General features: G+C 38.2%; 1 pseudogene; it reads left to right on the forward strand.

Moving 5' to 3' along the window:
• The first annotated feature begins 24,014 nt into the window (after positions 1-24,014).
• LOC117722214 (zinc finger protein 706 pseudogene) lies at positions 24,015-24,246 on the forward strand (annotated as a pseudogene).
• The last annotated feature ends 959 nt before the right edge of the window (positions 24,247-25,205 follow it).

Consider the following 25,205-nt stretch of genomic DNA (forward strand, 5'->3'; position numbering starts at 1 on the left):
GGTAGTCTTGTAGCACTTCCAAGAACTATAGTGATTGCACTCTTCACCACTGCTTAGTATAATAGCTACCAGTGACTTGTGGCAACAGGACACATGAAAGTGTAGATACAACACCAATATATTCTACTTGCCAGATACTCAATTAGATATTAAGGGAATTGATATTGAATATCATTTGCATGCATGAAGATTTTAGTTCAGATATGAAACATGTATTCTGTTGAAATATTCTTTGTGAGAAATATGAGGCACTGTAGAAAAATCAATCAGTGGACAAAAAATCATTTCAAATAAAGCTGATGGTGAGGACTAACAGTCAAAATTATCCTCTAACATCTATAGCATGTGAAGTCTGCCTCAATATCAAGAAATTAATAAACTATAACATGCTGCATAGCATACAGATACTTATTCAGTGTGCACTCTGTTAATATGGATATTAATATCTTAAATATTATCCTCAGTAATTATTAAATATTGTCATCAATATCAGATAAAATATTTAAGTATACCATGTCATTTGCATGTGCTTAAATATTCTCTTACATAGTGGTCACCAAATTGTTGAAAAAATCAACCTTAGATCCTGTTCTGACAATTTACAATTATTGTTTACTACTGAACTCAATCCCCACATGCACATGTCTACAAGACAATGCATACATTTCTACCAGTGCTAAGTGTTTATGTTATATTACTATCACTAACTTGAACAAAATGAGAAACAATCACTTTACCAGATTAATTTACTCTTCCCAAATAGACTAATATGTTTTTGTATTAATATCTAATAGCTGGTTGTTAAAAAACCTTAAAAATTTTGCTCCAAATTGTCAAATAATCTCTTTAGAGTACTGAGTAGGAAGCCTCCACTTGAATGAGTTAAACAGTCTAACTTTGAGTGACAGGAGATTGGTGTACCCTTGAAAGTCTAGCATTAGTACTGAACTCATAGACTCTTCTCATAATTTTGTATCCTATAAATATAATTGTATAGGTTTTTTATTTCTTATTTTAATCCTGGTTACAAAAAAATTATCTCTTCCTCAGGTACTACTAGAGACACAGAAAGAACCCACTATTCCAGCTGACCTTAAAAGAAATGTGCATGTGGCCTTAGAAGAGATTGATTACCAAAATACAAGCAATAACAAGGATCCAGCCCATCCAAAATACAGTATCTAGTCATAAGTCATGCTCAATTATATTTTTCAGAACTTCTGTTACCTTTGAAAGAAAACTAACATTACATTTTTTTCTTTTATTGGGTATTTTCTTTATTTACATTTCAAATACTATCCCCTTTCCAGATTTCACCTCCAGAAACCCCTTATCCTATGCTTCCTCCCCTTCCTCTATAAGAGTGCTCCCCCCCACACCCACCAACCCACTCCAGCCTTCCAGCCCTGGCATTCACCTACACTGATTCATCAAACCTCCACAGTACCAAGGGCAGCTCCTCCCACTGATGTACAATATGGCAATTCTATGCCACATACATAGCCAGAAACATGTTTTTTTCTATGTGTACTATTTGGTTAGTGGTCCAGTCCCCAGGAGCTCTGGGAGATCTGGCCAGTTGACCTGTTGTTCCCACTACAGGGCTACAAACCCCTTCAGCTCCTTCAGTCTCTTCTCCAACTCTTCCATCAGGGATCCTGCACTTAGTTCAATGGTTGGCTGCTAGCATTCACATCTGTATTTGTCAGGATCTGATAGAACCTCTCAGGAGATGTTGCATCCCGAGCTGCTCCACGTTTGGGGGCCAAAATGTCAGGACCGCTCTATTAATGTTGGAACCCACACTGCCAAAAGCTTTGTGGGCTAAACTGTTAAGAGCCTGCACTGCCCTAAGCTGCTCAGGTCTGAGGGTCGGGGTTCAGCAAGAGAGAGAGTGAGGATGGATGTGAAGAATGGAGACCAGACAGAGTGGGATTCAATCCCGTTTATTCTTCATTCTCTCTTCCTAGTCCAAGTCCCAAGTCTTGAGTTCCTAGTCCCTAGTGCCTTTAAGTGCTAGTGTCTAATACCTAGTGCCTAATACCTAACTCCAAGTTGTACTGAACTCTTCTGTCTGCCTCTGCCTTTTATATGTCTCACTTCTAAATCACACCCTTAAGTCACGCCCTTAAGTTATGCCCTTAGGTCTTATCTCTAAATCACACCTTAACTCACACACTTAAGTCTCGGCTCTAAATCACAACTTTAAGTCTCACACACCCAAGATCTTGGGTATCTAAAGCAAGATGTTATCAGAGTGTGCTCAGCTGTTGTAGGCTATTGTAATCAAGTCTCTTGCCAGGGTATATGGCTCAAGATGGCTGCAAGAATGATAGCTGCCTTCTGTTGGCTCCCCACAAGGAGACAGCTATATCAGGCTCCTATCAGCAAAAAGTTCTTGGCATCTACAATAGTGTTTAGGCTTGGTGTCTATATATGGATTGACTCCCATGTGGAGCAGTCTCTGGATTTCCTTTCCTTTAGTCTCTGCTTCACACTTTGTCTCCATATTTCCTCCTGTAAGTATTTCGTTCCACCTTTTGAGAAGCACTGAATCATCCACACTTTGGTCTTCCTTCTTCTTAAACTTCATATAGTCTGTGAATTTAATCTTGTGTATTCCCAGCATTTGGGCTAATATTCACTTATTCATGAGTGCATACCATGTGTTTTTTGTTGTTGTTGTTGTTGTTGTTGTTGTTGTTGTTGTTGTTCTTGGGTTATCTCAACACAGAATGACATTTTCAAGTTCCATCCATTTGCCTGCGAATATCATGAAGTTATTGTTTTTAATAGCTGAGTAGTATTCCATTGTGTAAATGTATTACATTTTCTGTATCATTTCCTCTTTTGAGGGACATTACATTTTTTTCTTTTTCATTAGGTTTTTTTATTTACTTTTTTAAAATTTTTTTACATTCCAGATTTAATTCCCCAGCCTTATCCACCCTCCAACTGTTCCACATTCCATACCCCCAAACCATCCCCCTGTCTCCATAAGGATGTCCCCACTCCTGAACCCCCACCCTCTAACTCCCTGGGGCCTTAGGTCTCTTGAGGGTTAGGTGTGTCATCTCAGATTGAACATATATCCAGAAATCCTCTGCTATATAGGTGTTGGGGGCCTCATATCAGCTGGTGTATGCTGCAAGGTTGGTGGTCCAGTGTTTGAGAGATCTCGGGAGTCCAGAGTAAAATTGAAACTGTTGATCCTCCTACAGGTTCATCCTCCTCCTCAGCTTCTTTCAGCCTTTTCCTAATTTTACCACGGGTGTCAGCAATTTCTGCCCATTGGTTGGGTGCAAATATCTGCATCTGACTCTTTCAGCTGCTTGTCGGATCTTCTGGAGTACAGTCATGATAGGTCCATTTTTGTGAGCACTCCATAATCTCAGTAATAGTGTCAGGCCTTGGGATCTCCCCTTGAGCTGGAGACCTTGGGTCTTCTTTTCCTCAGGCTCCCCTCCATTTCAATCCTTGTAGTTCTTTCAAACAGGAACAATTATGGGTTAGAGTTTTGACTGTGGGATCGCAATCTCCTCCCTCATTTAATGCCATTTTTCTGCTAGAGGTGTGCTCTACAAGTTCCCATTCTCTATGGGCATTTCATCTAAGGTTCTTCCCTTTGAATCCTGGGAATCTCTCAACTCCCAGGTCTCTGGTGCATTCTGGAGGGTCCCCCCAACCTCCTACCTCCTTAGGTTGCCTGTTTCCATTTTGCTGTCCCTCAAGGCTTCAGTCTTTTCTTTTGCTCAGTACCAGATCAGGTTCCCCTTTCCTCCCCACCACTGTCCAGGTCCCTCGCTCCCGCCCCACTTGTGATTGCTTTCTTTTCCCTCCCAAGTGTGTCTGACTCTTACTTGTCCTCACTTGGGCTCTTCAGCTTGTTGATTTTTTTGATTTTCTGTGGAATATATCTTGGGTAATTTACATGTTGTTTTTATTTTTACTAATATCCACTTATTAGTGAGTACATACCATGCATGTCCTTTGGGGTCTGAGTTACTGTTGTGCCTGCTCTGTCCACAGCTCAGGGTCTAGCAAGAGAGAGAGAGTGGGGCGAAGAATGGAAAACAAACCAGAGGATCTGTAGTCAAGTCTCCTTTACTGTCTTCAACACACACAATTCCTACTCTACTACACCACACACTATACCACTCTACTCCACTACTACACCACCCTTTACAAGGAAATCCTGGGTATTTATAAGCACAAATAGGAGAAGACAGGTGAAAACATTTTATCACGTGCAGCATACAGCTGAGGTCACTAAACAGCAAAACAAGCTATGTGGGATAAACAATATATTTATCAGAGTGTGTTTCAGCTGTTATAGGCTTTTGAAAACCAAGTCTTTCATCAGGGTATATGGTTCCAGATGGTTGCAAAGTTGATGTAGCCGCTATCTGCTTAAATCGGCTCCCAACAAGTTACCTCACTCAGGATAATATTTCTTCTGTTATAGCTTCTCAGTTTAGTTCTATACCCCATTTTTGTTTGGTTTTTTGGTGGTTAGCTTCTTGAATTTTTATATATTTTGGATATTAGCCTTCTATCGGATGTGGGGTTAGTGAAGATGTTTTCTGAATCTGAAGGTTATTGATTTGTCTTATTTGACTATGTCCTTTGCCTTACAGAATCTTCCAGTTTTATGAGGTTCCATTTATCAATTCTTAATCTCAAAGCATGATCTATTGAAGTTTTATTTAAGAAATTTCTCCATGTTCCAATGTGTTCAAGGCTCTTTCTCACTTTCTCATCTATTTGATTCAGTGTATCTGTTTTTGTGTTGAGGTCCTTAATCCACTTGGACTTGAGCTTTGTGCAAGGTGACAAATATAGGCCTGTTTTCATTTTTCTACATACAGACACCCAGATCTGTTGGGGGCCGACTTTTAGCAGAAAGCGGCTATCAGCTTTGCAGCCATCTTGAGCCATATACCCTGACATGAGACTTGGATTACAATAGCCTACAACAGCTGAGAACACTCGGATAATCTTGGTTTAGATACCTTGAGATTAAAGGTGTGTGAGATTAAAGGTGTGTAATTTAATAGTATACTTAGAAGTATAGAGATCAGAGTTAGAGACAAGACCTAAGGGCATGATTAAAGGTGTAACTTAGAGGCGTGGCTTAGACGTGAGACATATAAAAGGCAGAGACAGAACAGATCAGAATTGAGACGATAGAAGACATTTGGGAGACAGAGCAGAGAGAAGACATTAGGGAGACACAGCAGAGAGAAGACATTAGGGAGACGATAGAAGACAGAACCAGAGATCAGAGAATATAGACGGAGATCAGAGACTATAGAGGGATCATCAGAGACGAATCTCAGACATTAGGTAGAATCTGCTGTCACCCTTGCTCTTGCTGAAACCCAACCTGCAGACCGGAGCAGCAGCTTGGGCCGGGATACAGTGGCCGCCCAAACGTGGGTCAGCCCGGGCCTCAACATTTTGCCTGGGTTGCAACATTTATTTTGGCCACCCCAACTTGGGGCTAGTGCGGTCACCAACATTATTTTGGCACCCAACGTGGGGCTAGTTCGGTTCTTAACATTATTTTGGTGCCCGAACGTGGGGCAGCAAGAACAAGATACTCAACACAGATAGACCAGCACCATTAATTTCTTTAAGATGCTTTCTTTTTTTTCATTTTATATTTTTGGTGTCTTTGTTAAAGATCATGTGGCCGCAAGAGTGTGGTTTTATTTCTGGATCTCCAATTATATTCCATTGATCAGAGTGTCTGTCTCTGTACCAATACTATACAGTTTTTATCACTATTGTTCTGTAGTACACCTTGAAGTCAGGAATGATGATTCTCCTTTTGCCTTTCCAGCTGAATTTGAGAATTGCACTTTCCATGTCCCAATAGTGTTGGGATTTTGAAGGGTATTGCAATGAATCTATAGATTGCCTTTGGCATGATGGCCATTTTTACTATATTAATTTTGCCAATCCATGAGCATGGTAGATCTCTCCATTTCCTGAGATCTTCTTCGATTTCTTTCTTCAGAGACTTCAGTTCTTTCTCTTGTTTTCTTAAAGTTACCTGAAAATATTTTGTATTACTTGTGGCTATTGTGAAGAGTTTTGTTTCCCCAATTTGTTTCTCAGCCTATGCATCATTTGTATAAAGGAAGGCTACATATTTATTTGATTTAATTTCATATCCAGTCGGATATGATTTTATTCATATCAGCTGGAGAAGTTATCTGGTAGAATTTTTGAGGTTGCTTATATACACTCTCATATCATCTGCAAATAGTGATACCTGTATTTCTTCTTTGCCAAGTTGTCTCCCCTTGATCCCTTTTTGTTGTCTTATTGGTCTAGCTAGCACTTCATGTACTGTATTGAATAGATATGGGGAGAGTGTGTATCCTTGTCTTGTCCCTGATTTTAGTGGAATTTCTTCCATTAGGTCTCCATTTAATTTGATATTGGCTGTTTGTTTGCAGCAAATTTCTTTTATTATATTTAAGTATGGGCTTTGAAGTTCTGATCTCTCCAGTACTTTTAACATGAAGCAGCTTTGTATTTTGTCAAATGCTTTTACTCCATCTAACGACATGATCATGTGATTTTTTCTTAGAGTTTATATACATAGTGAATTACGTTAATGGATTTTCATATATTAAACCAACCTTGTATACTTGGGATGAAGTTGCAGTAGACCTCATGGATGGCCTTCAGTTTGTTGGATCTTCAGTGGAGCAGTCAAGTCCTTATGCTGAGAGAAAATGTTCTCCAGGGGGGCCTACAAACTAGTTTCAGTTTCTCTTTGTGCAGCAGAACTCCAGGGAGGATTTCAGTCTGTTGGGTCACTTGTCCTGCATGCCTTCAAGCTGTGGTGTCAACTGCTCTGTGTGCAGAGGATCTTCTTGGATGGCTCAGGATATGGTGACTTCACAGGAGCAGTCTAGCTAGCAGTCAACTGCTCTGAGTGCAGCTGATCCTTAACTGATCTAAGTGCAGTGGATCCTCTAGGATGGGTCAGGTTATGGTGTCTTCACAGGAGCAGACCAGCTAGGATGCTGCCCCAGCAGAGAGGACCATGCAAAAGGGCAGAAGAGGAGTGGTATTTGGGAGGGTGGGGTTTTGTGGGTGATGAGTTCAGAGTCCACTGGGCTCCCAGGTGCAGCTCTGGAACTTCAGGTTGGTGGCATTCTTATCAATTGCTCTGAGTGCAAAGGATTCTCTAGGATCAGTCAGGATATGGTGTCTTTGTGAGAGCATACCAGCTAGGAGTCTACCCCAGCAGAAAGTACCAGACAGAAGAGATGGCCATTGCATTTTTAATACTAACACTGTACTTTGAAATCTTAACCAGCATATCTAATTCAAGAGACTCAAAAACTCTTTTGACAAATACTTGTTACTAATGAATACTGAGGTATTTTTTTCCAATAAATTAGGAGCCTATCAGTGCCTATATATACAATGCTGCTTATTATTATGTCAGGACTATACACTATTCACTTAGAAAAATGGGGAGTATAAATGTATTTAACAAACTAAGAAAATCTGTCTCTCTACTTAGAGGCAGAAAAGTGTTCTCAGCAAGCTGCTAATGTAGTAGGTATTAACATCACTTCAAAATTAATATTCTAAACTTTTCTTCTTCATCTCAATCCTTTGCAACCTTCCTAATTCTTGCTAATCTTGACTACTGCATCTCATGTTGTGGTGAAACCAAATCATAAATTTATTCTCATTGCTGCATCATAACTGTAAATCTGTTAATATTTTAGATTGTTATATAAACATCTAATATTCAAGATATCTGTTCTTTGTCCCTCAAAAGGGGTTGCTACCAACAGGATGAGAGCCTCTGTCATACATGTACAAGTCATACTTGGCTGGATTTCCAGTAAAAATCATCACTGTCCCCTCACTCTTCATTACTGTTGTCTGATCAGATGGTGATGAAAATGAGCTTTGCTTCATACTGACTATGACCACTTGTAATTATAGAGTAGTATTTATAATTCTTTTTTCCCTTTAATGTGATTTTTTATGATATTATATAAGCATGTGAGAGATTTTGATGATACTCTCATTTCAGGCTCTCTTATTTCCATCCATCCCACATGAACTCTATTTATATTTTCCAAATAAATGCTTTCCCAATTCTTGCTTTTTTTTTTTTTGTTATTTGTGACAGTCTTGGTTAAACAGAGCTAGACACATGGCCCTGTGTATGATGTGAGTCCTGGAACAATGTCAGATCAGCAATGTGTAAGCCACTTAAGATAATGACTCCTCTTGCTCCAGGTTTGTCAGAAATATTTTCCCCCAAATATTCACTATGCAAACCTTATAAAAGTTTCGACATAAATTTTGAAAGTATTGCCCCCCTCCCCTGGAGAATGAATCTTTTTGAAACTCATATCACAGAAAATCCTGAAAGCAAATGTAGCATTTCCATTTTGGTTGCTTCTTATGGAACATTTGATAGTGACCATTGGTGTTTAATTTGTTAATCTGTATAAGTTAATCTAAATCTTAGACAGTCCATTATAATGATCTAATAATTTATTTATTTGCATGAGTTCTGTCTTATGAGGACAAAGTATCATCTATTAATATTTAAGTTAGAGAAAAAGATGGTGAAATCTTCCTATAATTTCATAATTTAAATTATACTTTAAACACATTTTTAAATTCTTAATATAAATACTCACATATTAGTAACAGAAAAACAAAGAGAAAAATAAATTTAAAAATTGTAAATGTGCTAACTGGCTTTACTGCATATAAATAAAGAGGAGAATAAGTTTTATCATCAGGATTAAATTGTACAGGTACTTCTCAGTTTAAAGTGTAACTCACACTCTCTAAATTGCACAAATCTTTCTCCTTTTACCTATATACAACTCTGGCTCACAAACCTTTCAGTCCATCTACAGAAGGCAAACCTGTAGCACTATTTTTACTAAAACTCAGTGATTTTCTGATATTCTTTGAAGGCAGGAGCTACACCACATCTTGTTTGCTGAGATCAGGTCTCTGCTTAAAATCAGACCTTCTGTATTGCTCAACTGGGTCACCCAAAATTTAATATATTTAACTTTCTTCCCCTTCCAATGCTGAGAGAATAGCATGGAACCCTGCTTGCCTTTTTATATGGTTGTTAGATTTCCAAACTCAAACCCATGCTTCCATGATATGTATTTTACCCATGAATCAATTTTCCATTGTCACTGATTTATTTTTTATTATTGACATTTCAATAATTTTAATAAAGGTCATGATATCTTCTATTTACTCACTTCTATGTTGCTATTCATTTGTATTATGCACTAAAATTATTTAAGCTACTTAAACCAAAATATGCAAATCATATTTTAGTACATGTATTTGACATTTAACATACTAATGAGAAGAGTATAACTAATATTTTATAAATTTTATAATTAAGATAAGTTTTGTGCTGACATATTTTCTAGGTATGTTTATTGTATTTACTAATATATAAAATAATTCATTTGAGGCAGAATTTTATGAATTCTTATTGTGTAGCTTCTTTCTAAAATTGGAAGATTTATTCCTGGTACAAGAGGGAAGCCCACTAGACTCAGGAAGAGAAGGAAAATGACAAGGGTCAAGAACTCAGAATAATACAATTTTAGTTCGCTGTGGAAAAGAAGCATCTTTCCATAAACTGTTTGCCATTATCATAGGAAATATCATGGATTTGGGAATTACCTGGAGGAGTTTCAAAGTTAGCAGCCATGCCTTTGGAGATGCAGCTGGCTGAGCTACCAATTCATCTCCATGAATATTTCCACTACATTTGTGAAAAACACAGCAATAAAGTTACCTATTCACTAGGTTAGACATTGCTGGAACTGGTTCATTAGTGTGTTGTCAGTGCCTTATCTAGAGAAAGTGTATCTCAGTCAATGTTACTCCACTAAAAGCCATGTCACTGACTTCTTTGTGTGATCTTCCCTTAAACAAATGTGAAATGTGAAGTGGAATAAATATTAGACATAGGCATCCTTATTTGAACATTTAGTAACATTCAATTTTAGTATCCAGTAGATATATTGAATAGCGTTTTTGGTTTTTTGTTGTTTTTGTTTTTGTTTTTTTAACACATGCTTTGGAACATGTCCCCTGTGCTTCATTATCTAGCTAATAACAGTTCCTGCTTTGCTAGAGGCCTGACAGCACCATAGGCAAGCAGGTAATACTATGGCATAAGCCATTGGCTAACAAATATCTTAAAAATATATGCAACATTTTTACAGTTAATCCAATCCACTGGATTCATTTTTCCAATCCAAAACTTTCCTGCTTTCCCTGAGGTCCAGAGGCACAAGGGACACCAAGGCAAGCTGGTACTAGGGACTTAAGAAACAAGTTAGCACCCAGAATCTAAGAGGCCAAAACAAACCACAGACTTGACAAGGGACACACAATACTAGATGTGTAGACTCAGTCACCAGAATCCCAAACCACTCAGGACAGAAGACAAGGAAGAAACAGAAAGTATGTTGGCAGAAACATCTACAAAACAGAAACAAGTAAGTAAACTTATAAATAAGGATCTGAAGCCATAACTGTAAAACCTAAATGGCTAAGGCAAGAATGAGAACACAATCAACAACAGCCAGGCCCCTAGAGGCCATTCATTCTACTGCAGCAAGTCCTGGACATTCTAACATAGTTGAAGTACAAGAAAACCACCTTTGATCCATTTTTATTAAGATAACAAAGGCTTTTAAAGAGGAAATTAATAAATTATTTTAGAAATACAGAAAATGAAATCAAACAAGGGAGGGGGAATGGCTTGTCAGCAGTTCTGTGGACCAAACAAGATGTTGTATATTATTCTCCTGGATTATTCATCTGGATTAACAGACATAAGACTCCCAACTCTACTTCCGGTAAACTAGATTTCTACTATCAACGTTTGGAGGAAAGACGTATGTGAGAAGGAAGAAAGACTACTAAGTGTTATTGCCACTCTCTGTGTGGTGTTCTGACAAGGCAGAGCTCATTAGGACATAGCAAGCAACACTAACAGTGATCTCTGGGCCAGAAAAAAAAAAAAAGAGTAATGTAAAGCAAGACACCCTGATGATTGCTAGAAAATAATGATTCAATGTATTTCTTCATGTGCCCATGAGAGATAGTAAGGACACATTTTGCCTATAGCAACTATCAGAGGGAGCACTGGCCTTATTTGCAATTCACTATTTCACTAAGTAAAGAATAAAAGCCATTACTTTAGAATGTATAGGCAATGAGTATATGAAGATCCATGATAACTCAGAATGTCTTATATGTCCTTTGGTAGTTACTGATGTCTATAAAGTAAAAGTAAGGGAAAAGACTTTACAGATCTCTGTAGAGAGGCTTTTGACTAAAATTCTATTCATAAATTGCAATGAAAAAAGAAGTAGTGATCAGAAAGAAGTGTATTAGAGTGAAGAGAGAAAAGGAGAAACTGGTATAAAACAAAAATTACTAGATATTTTTCATTGAGACAGATAACAATTTAATGCAATTAATTACTATAAAAAAGAATTTGGAGGTGATGAATGTACACATAGTTTACAAAAGAAGGGACCAGACCTACAATTTACATTCTTTATCATTTTATAAGTACTAGCAGTCAAGGCAATGCATGTCAACCTAAGTGGTCTTTAGAAATATATAAAGGATGTAGCCCTTAATGATTCATTAATAAGGAACATTAGGTGCAGTGAGCAGTCTACTTAAAATTTAATTTAAAATATAGAAGAATCTAAATGATATATTCTCTATTGCGTTTATATTTTTCTATTGAAGAAAGAAAAAGCAATGGTTAATTACGCTATAACAAATGTAATAACATCCAATTGATCTTCACAAAATGCCCCTCCTAAGGTGCTTGTATATTTTTGTCTACACAATGATAATCATGATGCACTGATTCTTGTCCTAGATAAAAGTTATAAGCAGAGAATAGGAAAATAAAAAAAATAATACACAGTGAAAAGCAACTTTCAAAATTTGTAATTAGAGCCATTGAGTCTACATTTTCCTTTTGAAGGTGAGTACTAGATATATGAAGAAAGAACTAGAAATTCTCTAAAATTTGCAAATATCCATCAAAAACATCAGTCAAGGTTTTTTTATGTATTCTCTATAAGAGGCAATATATGTGCACTACAGCAACCTCATATGACATGTCTTCCCTTGTAACACTGTCAATGAATTTGTCATACATAGTTGCTTTGACAAGGAGCTGAAGGGGTTTGCCACCCCATAGCAAGAACAACAATATCAACCAAGCAAACCCCCAGAGCTCCCAGGAACTAAACCACCAACAAGAGTATGCATGTAGTGACTCATGGCACCAGCCACATATGTAGCAGAGAATGGCATTGTCTGGCATCAATAGTAGGAATAGCCCCTGTTCCTGTGAATGCTTGATTCCCCAATGTAGGGGAATGAGAGGGCAGTGGGGTGAGAGTGGGTGAGTGGGAAGGGGAGTGTCCTCATAAAAGCAGGGGGAAGGGGAATAGAAGAAGTAGATTCTGGAGGGAAATAAGGAAAGGGGAAAACATTTGAAATGTATATACATAAAACATCCAGTAAAAAAAAAAATTTAAAATTAAGATAGTAAAACTAGAATAAAAAAATAAAAAATAAAAAAATAATGTTGGTTATGATTTGTGTTCTGTGCACTGCTTGGCATTACCGGGACTTTTTCTTTGATTAGTTTTAGCCATTTCTTCTTTCTTAGTAATGTTTCTCATTACTCTGATGCCTCTATAAAAACTCACAGAAAAAGTGTAAGCTTAACATGAATAATGTTAATGTAGTCTCAGAACTACATAAAAATTATGTGAAATTTCACACAACTTGAAGGTAGTAGAATCCAATGTGTCTGACAAGTGACAACATTCTCAAGGAGTCTTGGAGCATTTAACAGGGCTATGGAGGTAATCAAATAAGTTTGCACTCTACTCAAATATAATAGCCACCAGTGACATATGGCAAATGAATACCTGAAAATAGAAATGCACTACAAAAATAGGTTCCTTAACAGACCTAATTTGGATATTAACGGGATTAAGATTTACATCTATCCAAAAGAGATGAAGAGTTGATTTCAGATAAGAATCATCTTTTCAAACTGGAATGTTTCCATTCTAAAATGTGAGTCAAATACAGAGAAATCTATCAGTGAAAAAAAAATTATCTCAAATAATGTTGATTGTGAGAACCAAAAGCCAAAATTATCCTCTAACCTGTATAGCACCTAATGTCTGCTATAACCTCCAAAGATAAATAACCCCTAAATCCTTCATAGCATACAGATGGCTTTTTAAAATTATTTTATTTATTTACACCTCAAATGTTGAATTAGTTCATGCCAAGTTCTTCCACACTCCTCCCTGTTTGCCTCTGAAATAGTTCTCCCCAATACCAGGCAACCATCTTCCTTGGAGCACCAAGTCATTACAGGATTAGGCTTATCTCTCACTGAGACCAGACAAGGCAGTCCTCTGCTATATATGTGCTAAGACCCAATAACCACATTGTGTATGTTCTTTGGTTTATGGTATGGTCTCTGGAAGGTCCCAGAAGTCCACAATTTCTGTCAATTTTTCTTCCTATAGGGTTGCATTTCCCTTCAGTTCTTTCAAAGCTTTCCCTAACTGTTCCATAAAGGTCTGCCTGACCTCAGTCCAATGGTTGGCTAAATGTATCTGCAACTTTCTCAGTCAGCTACTGATAGATCCTATTTAAGAACAGCCAAGCTAGGCTCCTGCCTTCAAGCATAAGGTAGCATAAATAATATTGTTTGGTGAATGCCCAAGGGATGGATCCAAGATTGGGTTGATCAGTTTTCAGCCATTTCTTCAGTCTCTGGTCCATTTTTGTTGCTGCATTTTGTTTTGAACAGAAATAATTTTGGGTCATAAATTTTGAAGGTGGGTTAGTGTCCCCATCCCTCTACTGTCTAACTATTGAACATGGTCTCCTCAGGTTCCATCTTCCTACTGCTGAACATGTAAGCTAATGTCATTCACGTTCAGTCTTGGAAGACTTCCACCTCACAGGTCTTTTACACTTACTAGAGGTTGCCCCCAACCTCCTATCACCCGAAGCTGCGTATTTCCATTCATTCCCCTGGCCTTCTGGGTTTTGCTCCTCTCTCAGCCCCCCCCCCACCTGATGCTATCCCTCTTTTCCCCTCTGACTTTTCCACCCAAATCCATCATTCTCTCTGCCTCCCCTCATCTGCCTCCCATCCACTCATGAGGATGTTTTCTAGTTCCATCCATTTGCCTGCAAAATTCATGTTCTCCTCAGTTTTACTAGCTGGATACTATTCCATTGTGTAAATGAATCAGATTCTCATTATCCGTTCATCAATCTAGTGCCAACTGGGTTGATTCCAGTTTCTGGATACTGCGAGTAAAGCTGCTATGAAAATAATGGAGGCAGACCCACACTGGGCCTGCCACTGTGTGGACACTGGACCCCTCCTGAGATATCATAGAGGGTCCACTGAACCCAGAGCAGTAGGTAAGGAGTCCCACACAGGGCCCTACACCCATAGCTGAGTGCGGGGAGCACTCAGATTCCAGCAGAAACCCAATCCCCCACATCTGCAGAGTGGCTCTCCCCTTCTGCCCCTTTCCCAGATCTGAGGCCTGGTGCAGACCCACACCTGGCCCGCTACTGTGTGGACACCAGACTCCTCCTGAGACAACCTAGATGGTCCACTGGACCCAGAGTGATAGAGAGTTCTCTGAACCAAGAGCAGCAGAGGTACCACTGAACCCAGAGTGGCAGAGGAACAACTGAACTCAGAGCAACAGACAACATACCCCAAGACCTCCTACAGGAACCACTGCACTCAGATCAGTGGACGCCTTATCCTGAGACCTCTTAGAGGAGACAATGCACTTGGAGCAGTGGGCACCTGATCCAGAGATATCCTAGAGGAGATACTGCACCCAGAACAGCAGACACCTAGCTGGTCTGCTACCTTGGAGGCACCATATCCTGAGGCATCCTAGAGGTACCACTGTACTCAGAGCAGCTGGAGAAGATCACAGAGACATCTGGACCCCAAGGATATCAGACACAAGCAAGATAACTGAAAAGGCAGGCTTCAGTCAAAGACAGCAAGTACAGGCAGCACTAGAGTTAGCCAGATGGTGAAAGGCAAGTGCAGGAATGTAAGCAACATTATCCAAAGTTAGATGGGATCATCAGAACCCAGTTCCTCCATCATAGCAAGCCCTGAACACCCCATCACAATGGAAAAGCAGGATTCAGAATTAAAATCACTTCTCATAACAATGATAGAGGACTTTAAGAAGGACATAAATAACACTCTCAAAGAATTTAAGGAGAACAACAGTAAACAGATAGAAGCCCTTAAAGAGGACACACAAAAATCCCTTAAGGATTTGCAAGAAAACACAACCAAACAGGAGAAGGAATTAAACAAAACCATCCAAGATGTAAAAATGGAAGTAGAAACAATAAAGAAATTTCAAAGAGAGACTATCCTGGAGATAGAAAACCTACAAAAAAAAAAAAATCAGGAGTCATAGACACAAGTATCACCAACAGAATACAAGAGATAGAAGAAAGAATCTCATGTGCAGAAGATACCATGGGAAACATTGACACAACTGTCAAAGAAAATGCAAAATACAAAAAACTACTAACCCAAAACATACAGGAAATCCAAACACAATGAGAACACCAAACCTAAGGACAATAGGTATAAATGAGGGGAAAGACTCCCAACTTAAAAGACCAGTAAATATCCTCAACAAAATTATAGAGGAAAACTCCCCTAACCTAAAGAAACAGATGTCCATAAATATACAAGAAGCCTACAGAACTCCAAATAGTTTATACCAAAAAAGAAATAATTTCTGCCACATAATAATCAAAACATCAAATTTATACAACAAAGAAAAAATACTAAAAGCAGTAAGGGAAAATGGTAAAGTAACATATAAAGGCAGACCTATAAGAATTACACCAGACGTCTCACCAGAGACTATAAAAGCCAGAAGATTCTGGAATAATATCATACAGACCCTAAGAGAACACAAATTCTAGGCAAGACTATTATACCCAGCAAAACTCTCAATCACTATAGATGGAGAAACCAAGATATTCTATGACAAAGCCAAACTTACACAATATCTTCCCAAATATCCAGCCCCACAAAAGATAATAGAGGGAAACCTGCAACACAAGGAGAGAAGCTACAACCTAGAAAAAGCAAGAAAGTAATCTTCCTACAAACCCAAAAGAAAGTAGCCACACAAACATAATTACACCTATAATAACTAAAATAACAGGAAAATACAATCACTTTTCCTTAATATCTCTTAACATCAATGGACTTAATTCCCCAATAAAAAGACATATACTAACAGACTGGATATATAAACAGACCCAGAATTTTGCTGCATATAGGAAACTTACCTCAGTGGCAAAGACAGACACTGCCTCAGAGTAAAGGACTGGAAAAGAATTTTTAAGCAAATGGTCCCAAGAAACAAGCTGGAATAGCCATTCTAATTTCAAATAAAATCAACTTTTAACCAAAAGTTATCAAAAAAGATAAGGAAGAACACTTCATAAATATCAAAGGAAAAATCTACCTAGATGAACTCAAAATTCAGAACATCTATGCTCCAAATGCAAGGGCACCCACATTCATAAAAGGCACTTTACTAAAACTCAAAGCACATTTTGCAACTCACACAATTAATAGTGGGAGATTTCAACACTCCACTATCAGCAATGTCCAGATCATGGAAACGGAAACTAAACAGAGACACAGTGAAATTAATGGGAGTTATGAACTGTCAGTCTGTGGAAGGGTATTCTGGTTCTTGGGTTGTGAGTGTTTGGCCATTCCCCCTGAACAGAGTCTCCTGACAGGAGGTCTAATCTCCATTCAGCATGCACCCTTCAGTCATGTAATGCGTGATTAATATTAGTGAGTTATCTAAAGACTGGGGGTGTAGCTAATTAAGTTATTCCCTCCCCTCTTCCCCTTCCCTTTAAATGCCAAGTTCCCCTGGCTTTTGGTGGGGGAGTGCAAAACACCTACACCCATTCACCACACCATGAACAATAAAAGCTTTGGAAAACTGGACTCCATGTGTCTCCTGAGCCTGCCACCAGATTCCCAGACTTTGGAACCCTGAACCTTGCCAATGTATCAGCTGGCCTGCCCGTGGTGGCTTCGTGAATGTATGACCCTTCACTGGCAGTGTGGGAAGCCCATTGGGACCCCGCCATCGGCCCTTGCAACTTTGTCCCCACCGTCAGACTCCCCCTTGTGAGTTTGTTTTCCACAGTAAACCTGATGATTTTCTTTTCAAAAAGGATGAAAAGTCACTGATATTTCTACTAATGTGCAAACTAAAATCAGAATCAGTGTACGAATAAAGTTATGAAATAAAAATGCCAGTATTTCAGAATTGAGAAAATAAATCTGTAAAAAAAAACATTTTAAATGTAAGAAAGCATGTAAATAACAGAAATACTTATTGGTTAGTTTTTATTTCTATTAAATTCAAAATCCAGCTGCAAAGAATAGGGAATTTTTTTTTCAATTTTAATTGTTCACACATGATAGAGTCTTTGGGGGCAGAACGGGAAAGCAATGAACTTTACCTAAAATGATGTGCTTCAATGAACTTCCCAGAATTTTATCTCAAGAATTCATTCTCTAGTTACAGGTACAGAACCCCTATTTGGCACTCCTTTCCATGATGGTTTGAGTGTGAAACTCTTAGAATTTGCATTCCTTCGATTTTGAGGCAATGAATCCCTTTTTTCATTTGTCCCTCACTTCTAAGAAGATGTGTTGACTCTTCTGTTTGCAAGGTTCTTCTTTGTAGAGCAGGCATTAATTTCCACATTTACATCCTCTACAAAATACTAAAATATGCTTTTAATTTTTTAAAATTATTATAAATTTTAGGATCTTAACACATTTTTAATTACCTAAGGTGGGCAGCCACATACTGTATTATTGGAGGTGGAATAGTTACAGAATGTAAACAAAGATTTAAAATCTGCTAAGAATGTTTCCTTATCAAATGTTGCTTACAGTTTAATGAACAGAATTACTTCACAGGAGAGATAAGCATCGTTATTAGTCCAGAACGTGGCTCAGCCTTGGAACTTTATATTTCTGTGTTCTTTATTAAATCGTATTTACTATCATGTCCCTTAAGGAATGAGGTAAGTCAGGTTTCTCATTTGGAAACATCATTGATACACTCAGAAGTTTATATCTTTTCTTGCTTAACAACTAAGCCTCCTAATCACTGCGACTCTTTGTTTTTCAGTAACAATCTAAACCTCTTGGTTTTATGAGCATTGGGTCATTTTTTTTTTTTTTTTGGTTTGATTTTCTTTTAAATTGTTTTAATTTAACAGAATAATTATGCTAGCCAGATGTCACCTCACCACCACACAAATTAGAAACAATTTAAAAGAAAGTCAGATTTATTGAGGTATAAGGTTGGAGACAATTCAATCTAGGAAGCAAAGTGGTTCACCTTGTTGAAGGCATGCTCTTTTGTCCGATGCTGACGTGTTAGGTTTTGTTTTGTATGTGGGTATGTGTATGAGTGTGTGTGTGTGTGTGTGTGTGTGTGTGTGTCTGTGTGTGTGTTTGTGTATGTGTGTTCAGAGAGCTAGCTCCTTTACTTGCATAAATTTTAAAACTTGTAAGAAATTATTTTAACTTTAGTAATCTGTCACCTGTTTGTTCTTACAAGAAAATAATTATTAAAGACTGCTGTCTGCTGTACCAGGAAATTGCAAGAGCTGTCTGTGCCCAGGTACCTGTGAAAAACTGGCTGTGTAAAACCTATGAAGTAATGTGCTTTTGCTTTCTTTTTAGATTCTGTTTTAAAGAAGTGGGGGTTGGGAATATTGGGATTATTTAAAAATTTCTAAATTTTTATTAACAATGGTCAAAGCCTTTATCATGTAATTTTAATAAATAAAAGACAGGGTTCAGGCTCTTTAGTCAGAAAGCAGGAGAATGAGGGGATGATGAGATTTCTCGGGTAAAAAGAGAACATTTGAAGTGAAATCTTGCATTCATTACTGACTCTGAGTCATTATTGAATTAGTGCCACTCCCATTTCCTTCTTTCTCAGGACCCTTCTCACCCTGAGGCTGGACTTTTGGATGGAAAACAAAAAACAAAAACAAAGAATGCCTGTGTTGGTAGCCTCCTTTTTCTACTTTTGCTTCAGCCTGATGTCTATGCTGCTGCCCACATCCAGGGCAGGTGATGAGGTTGGACTCTTCTCTAAACAATTTCATATTCTTTAAAACTGCTTTTCAACATGTACCTTGTCCTTGGTGACACCTTTGGACAAGCATCCTTGGTTAGCACTACACATAGATCATAGACTTTAATAACTTTTTTCCTAAAAGTATGAAAAAGGATCACTTTATTAGGTCACCAAAGTGCATTAAGGATGTTTGAGTCCAGGAATTGATCAGAGTTGACCCAGGAGAAGTGGAAGTTCCCTCACCTAGATACCCACAAAGATAAAACCCAGTGCTACAAGTGCAGTTGGCTCTTACCCTACATGTGCATCACATCACTCAGATACAGAAATATTCTGACTCTACTATGGGCTACAGCTCAGTCCCCAGTTTTAACATGATTGTCTTTGATTATTGACATATTTGTCCCTGAAGATCCAATTCTATTCTTAGGCTATTCAACATGACTCAAGGTTGAGGGTAGGTTCAAACCTATGACAACACCAACACCCATAATGTATGAAATAATGGTGGATGTGTATGCAGGACTAGAGTCAGTTCTAAAAGCAGCACATTCAAAAGAAACTTTACAAGCAAGGTATCCCATGTTGTGGAAAGTAACCTATAGCTATCTAGGATAAAAGAAAATGATAGTTTTCCCCCATTTCAAAACACAGGTAGTATGCAGCCTGTATTTTGATTTTCCATTCCATTTACCTTTTTTTTTTATTGGTTATTTTGTTCATTTACATTTCAAATGTTATCCTCCTTCCTGGTTCCCCTTCTGAAAACTTGCTCTCCCACCCCTCTCCTGCTTTTTTGAGGGTGCTTCCACACACATCAACATGCTCCTGCATCACCCCCTAGCATTCTCATATGCTGAGGCATCAAGCCTTCACAGGACAAAGGGTCTCACCTCTCATTGATGCCAGATAAGGCCATCATCTGCTGTCTATGCAGCTGGAGCCATGGGTCCCTCCAAGTGTACACTTGGGTTGGTGGTTTATTCCCTGGGAGTTACTGGGGGGGGTGTCTAGTTTGTTAATATTGTTGTTATTATTATGAGGTTGCAAACTCCTTCAGTTTCATCAGTCCTTCCCCTAACTCCTCTATTGGTATCCCCAAGTTCAGTCCAATGGTTGGTTGGCTGCAAGCATCTGCATCTGTATCAGTAAGGCTCCAGCAGTGCTTCTCAGGAGACATCCATATCAGTCTCCTGTCATCAAGTATTTCTTGGCATCAGCAATAGTGACTGAGTTTTGTGGCGGTGTCTGGGATGGATCCCTAGGTGGGATTTTCTCTGGATGGCCTTTCCTTTAGTCTCTGCTCTACTTTTTCCCCTTGTATTTCCTTTAGACAAGGAAATCTTGGGTTAAAATTTAAAAAAAAAATGGGTGGCCCCATCCCTCAACCAGGGGTTGTGCCTAAAACCCCATATGGTCTCTTCAAGTTCTTTTTTCCCTTTGTTGGGTATTTCAGCTAATGTCATCCTTGTTGGTTCTGGGGAGCCTCTTGCATTTCTGGTATCTGGGACTTTATGTTGGCTACTATCCTTGTTCCTTATCTCCCAATTATACACCTCTGTTCAGTTTCCAGACCCTCTGTACATCTCCCCTGTCTCCTCTTACACCTGATCCTGCTCCCTTTTTTCTCTCTTCCCCTCTTTTCCTCACAAGTCACTCCTACATTCTACCTCCCATGATTATTTTGTTCCACCTTTTAAGTAGGATGGTAGCATCCTTACTTTGATCTTTTTTTCCTTAAGCTTCATATGGTCTGTATGTATTATTGTGAATATTTTGTGCTTTCTCCTAATATCCATTTATCACTTTACCTTGTATTCCTACAGCATCAAGAGATGTAGTCAGATCCCTAGAGGAAGCCAAAGCACCTTGACTGAGTAAGCCACTTCTACTTTATGAATTTGCAAGCTCATGTTTTCCACCTTTAATGGAATGTGAATAAATTGGATATGTGAAAACTTAGTGTTCATAACTTTATGCTTATCTTTGCTATATTCCTTTTATATAATAGAATTATCATATTTCTTATTATAAAATTAGCAAATATGTTTAAAATGGAAGTGCCTTGTAGCTATAACACTGCTAGTACTACAAAAAAAAAAAAAAAGAAAAGAAAGAAACACAATTAAGATGACATACTTCTATTTTGAACCCATATTCAAAGATGTATTTCTTCCATTTCTACACCAAGGCTGGCAGAACACATGGCATTACAGATACATCATAGTAACACAACTCACCAACAAGTGTATTCAAATATTATAGCAGTTTCCAAAGGAAATTATTCATTATTTTTTCTTATAGGACAGATACAAAACAGTGCTTTGGTCTGCTTTTGTAAGCAGTTCAAACAGCTGAGGTCTAAAAGAAATTTGCTCTCTTATACACAGAAAATAAATTATTAGAATACCTAAATAATGTTGAAAAATGTTGGTAAATGTTGGCAAAATGAAAGAATTCAGTCCAATTGCTAAGTATTTTAATATTATAGTCATATAATATATAGTATTTTAATATTATAGTCATAGTCCTCTTAGAGAGAAATGTGTGACAAGGTTGACCACCAAAGTATTAAATGAGACTGTAGGTCCTGGAGAAGATAATCAAGTGGCCTCTACCAAAGGTAGAAAGTGTTGGAATTGTTGAGTAAATGACATCTTTACTGCCTTAAATACCCAAAGTAAGCTTTATGCCAATCATGGTCAGGTCAAATGAAGTCAATAAATATCCTCTGATTTATGGCCTGTGACCACTCAATTATAACTAGGAAGCAAAGTGTTTATTGTTACTAAATCAAATTTATTATGTCAATAAAGCTTGAAATCTGCAGGCTGATGTGAAATACCTCTCACGTCCTCTAGCAGGCATCAAATTTTAAGAGAAGAATATTTTTTTCCATTTGTTTCTACTGGTAAATGAAAACATACAGTTATTCTCCAACCACTATCATCTTCAGTCTCTTTCCTGGGATTTGCTTTTATTATTGTTTGTTAGGCTTAACAGGAGGTCTAATCTCCATTCAACCTGTGCCCTTCAGTCAGGTACACAGGTGGAGGGCATGATGAACAGGCCCCAGGCCCTAGAGAGATCTACATACTAATAAGGTACTTGAAGGCTAGAGGGTAGAGCCAATTAAGCATTCCTCCCCAGCCCCTCCCCCCTCTTCTGCTCCCTATTTAACTCAGGTCTGCCCTGAGTTTTTTTTTTTTTGGGGGGGGGGCACATCCAGATCCATGTACCATCTGCCATGCCTGATAAATCAGTTTTGGAAACCAAGGACTTTCTCACACTGTGAGGAACCATGCTGAGGCCTTCAGTGAGCAGCTGGGCCTAACTTCCCAGTGGAGGAACCCAGAGTGTTCCCAGCCAACTACACACAGAGTGTCTTGAGGAACCCTGTAGTTATCCAGCCATTTTATTTTTTACCTACAATTGTTTTCATTAAGAACATGAAAAACATCTCATCTTCATTTTAGGTTTTTTGTCCTTTTAGATGAATTCATCTCAAAATTATCACATTAAGAAACCACATTGACTCCTTTTAGCCAATTATTTTCATAAACATTTCAAATATTTCAAATATTTATTATCTAAATTCACCACATTTGATCTATTCATAGCTCAAAATTTGTTACTTGCCATAGAGGAGTTTACTTCTAAGCCACACTTTAGGTTAATTTGATTCTTCTGAGACTAAATAGTTTACTTTTCCTCATTTGATAAAGAAAGTGAAAGCTGCATAAAAATCCAAACTAACAAGTGTGAATTACATATCCAGTAAATGTATCATGGACCCTTTACACATCTTTAGAGATGTGAAAAGATGAGTAATGCATTCTTTTACATCCCTAAGCATCAACCTTCTGATCCCAGTAGCATACACATGCTTGGGGCTAGAGAGATGGATCAGTAGTTAAGAACACTGAAATATCTTGAAGAGGACCAAATTAAGTTTGCAACATTCATATGGCAGCTTATAACCACCTGTAACATGAGTTCCAGGGGATCAAATCCCTATCTAGCCTCCTTGGACAATAAGCATGCATATGTTACACAGACATAAATGCAGGAAAAACACTTGAAAATATAATATAATTTTCAGTGCACATGACATGTTACTGAAAGTGTTAAAATTTTTTAAACTGTCCACAGATGGAGCTAAGAGAGCAGATCACCTTGTTCTGCACTCTGGGTCTCAGGAAATTAGCCATCCATAAGACAAATTAGATAAGATACAGAGCCAGGAGTTCAGAGCTAGGAGTTCAGGTTGGCATGCTCATGCACTCTGGGTACCAAGAACCGAACTGACCACAAAATAAATTGAATAGGGTTTGATTCTCAAAAGAAGAAAGACATGTATGAGATATTTCCCAATGTCCATTTCTTGAACCTGTCACAGAAGCTGAAGACTAGACAGGTGCTTTCTATAGATTCTTAATCATGATCCTCCACTTATCTCCCCTGGGTTGCAGTTTTGGCTTTTAAAAACTCTACTCCTTTCTGAGTCAGGGTCATACTTCATTGCTTGCCTCTGCTTAGGACAGGCTAGAAGTTTATCCTTAGGAACTGTGTGTCTACAGTTTTTTAGGAAATGACCTGACTGGACCCTTCCACCCTTCATTCCAGGCACATCCTGCCCAGCTCTTCTCATGCTATGTGGTCTCTTGGACACCAGACCAACCTGGCCCAGATATGGTTCATGGACAGCAGAAGATTCAGTCTCAGCAGAAAAATGCCAAAAAGCAGGCTGGACAGAACAAGAAACAAAACATTACTAAAAATGTCTGCTGCCAAAGCTGCCTTAATATATACCTGCCTAGTCTGTAGGACACAAATGCCAGACGCCAAGACCTCCAAATAGCACTTTGAGAGCAAGCACCCTAAGACTCCACTTCTTCCAGAATTGGCTGGTGATCAGGCATAAAGTTGTTACAGGTGAATTCATGACATCTTTGACTCTTCTACTGTCTCAGACCTTAGGTAACAAACCTGCAGCTGCTTTTCTAAACAAACTGTTGATTAGCAAAAAATAAAGGGGCTATAGAAACACCCATTCTTATGCTTTTTCCGTTGGGCTTCATGCAAAGACAATTCTGATTAAATGTACAATTGACTCTGATGTGGAAATCTGTAAAATCAGTCCATTCTTGTTATAAAAAATTATAATTGTAATTATATTGATGTTCATACTGTATAAAATAACTCACTTAATAAAGTAGTGCTTTGATTTTATAACACCACAGGATAAATGGCTCTAGAAATTCTGTTCTAAATTTCCTTATTATTTGCCTTATTATAAAAATGAGTTGATCAGCTAGTGTTGTAAGAACAAGTCTCTATCTATCTCAGGCTCACTAGCAGGCTTGTTAAACTAGAGCAGACTCATTTATTAAATTGTACACATGATTCTCTTGGTAGATGATGCAGGTTAATAAATGGCTGATCTGCTGCTTCTGTGTATTCACAGTTACATGTCATTCCCCATTTCTGATCATTTCCATATAGAAAGGAGACAGAAACTGAGGAGAGCATACAGTAGAAGTTCATAGATTTGGGAATGAGACTTTTGAAGACTGGACATGGAGGAATTGAAGGAGAGATGAAGGTGTGCGATCAGCTTACTTATTTAGTTGGTCAGTAGTAGCCTGTGGTATCCCAAGTAAGGCTTCCTGTAGTTGGAGGCTGGCACAAACCAATGGGTGGGAGTAAGGAAGATTAGAAAGGAAGTTCCATGGAGATGGATGTAGAGAGGAAAGATAGGCTTCAGTAGTTGTTCTTCAGTATAGCAAAGGACATAGTCAATCAGAAGTAGGATGAGACTATGGGACAAAATTTGATGGAGCAGTGGAGAGATAAAGAGATTCAGTTAGTCTACCTGATTTC

This window comes from Arvicanthis niloticus, chromosome 17 (assembly GCF_011762505.2).
Source record: "Arvicanthis niloticus isolate mArvNil1 chromosome 17, mArvNil1.pat.X, whole genome shotgun sequence".
Classification (NCBI taxonomy): domain Eukaryota; kingdom Metazoa; phylum Chordata; class Mammalia; order Rodentia; family Muridae; genus Arvicanthis; species Arvicanthis niloticus.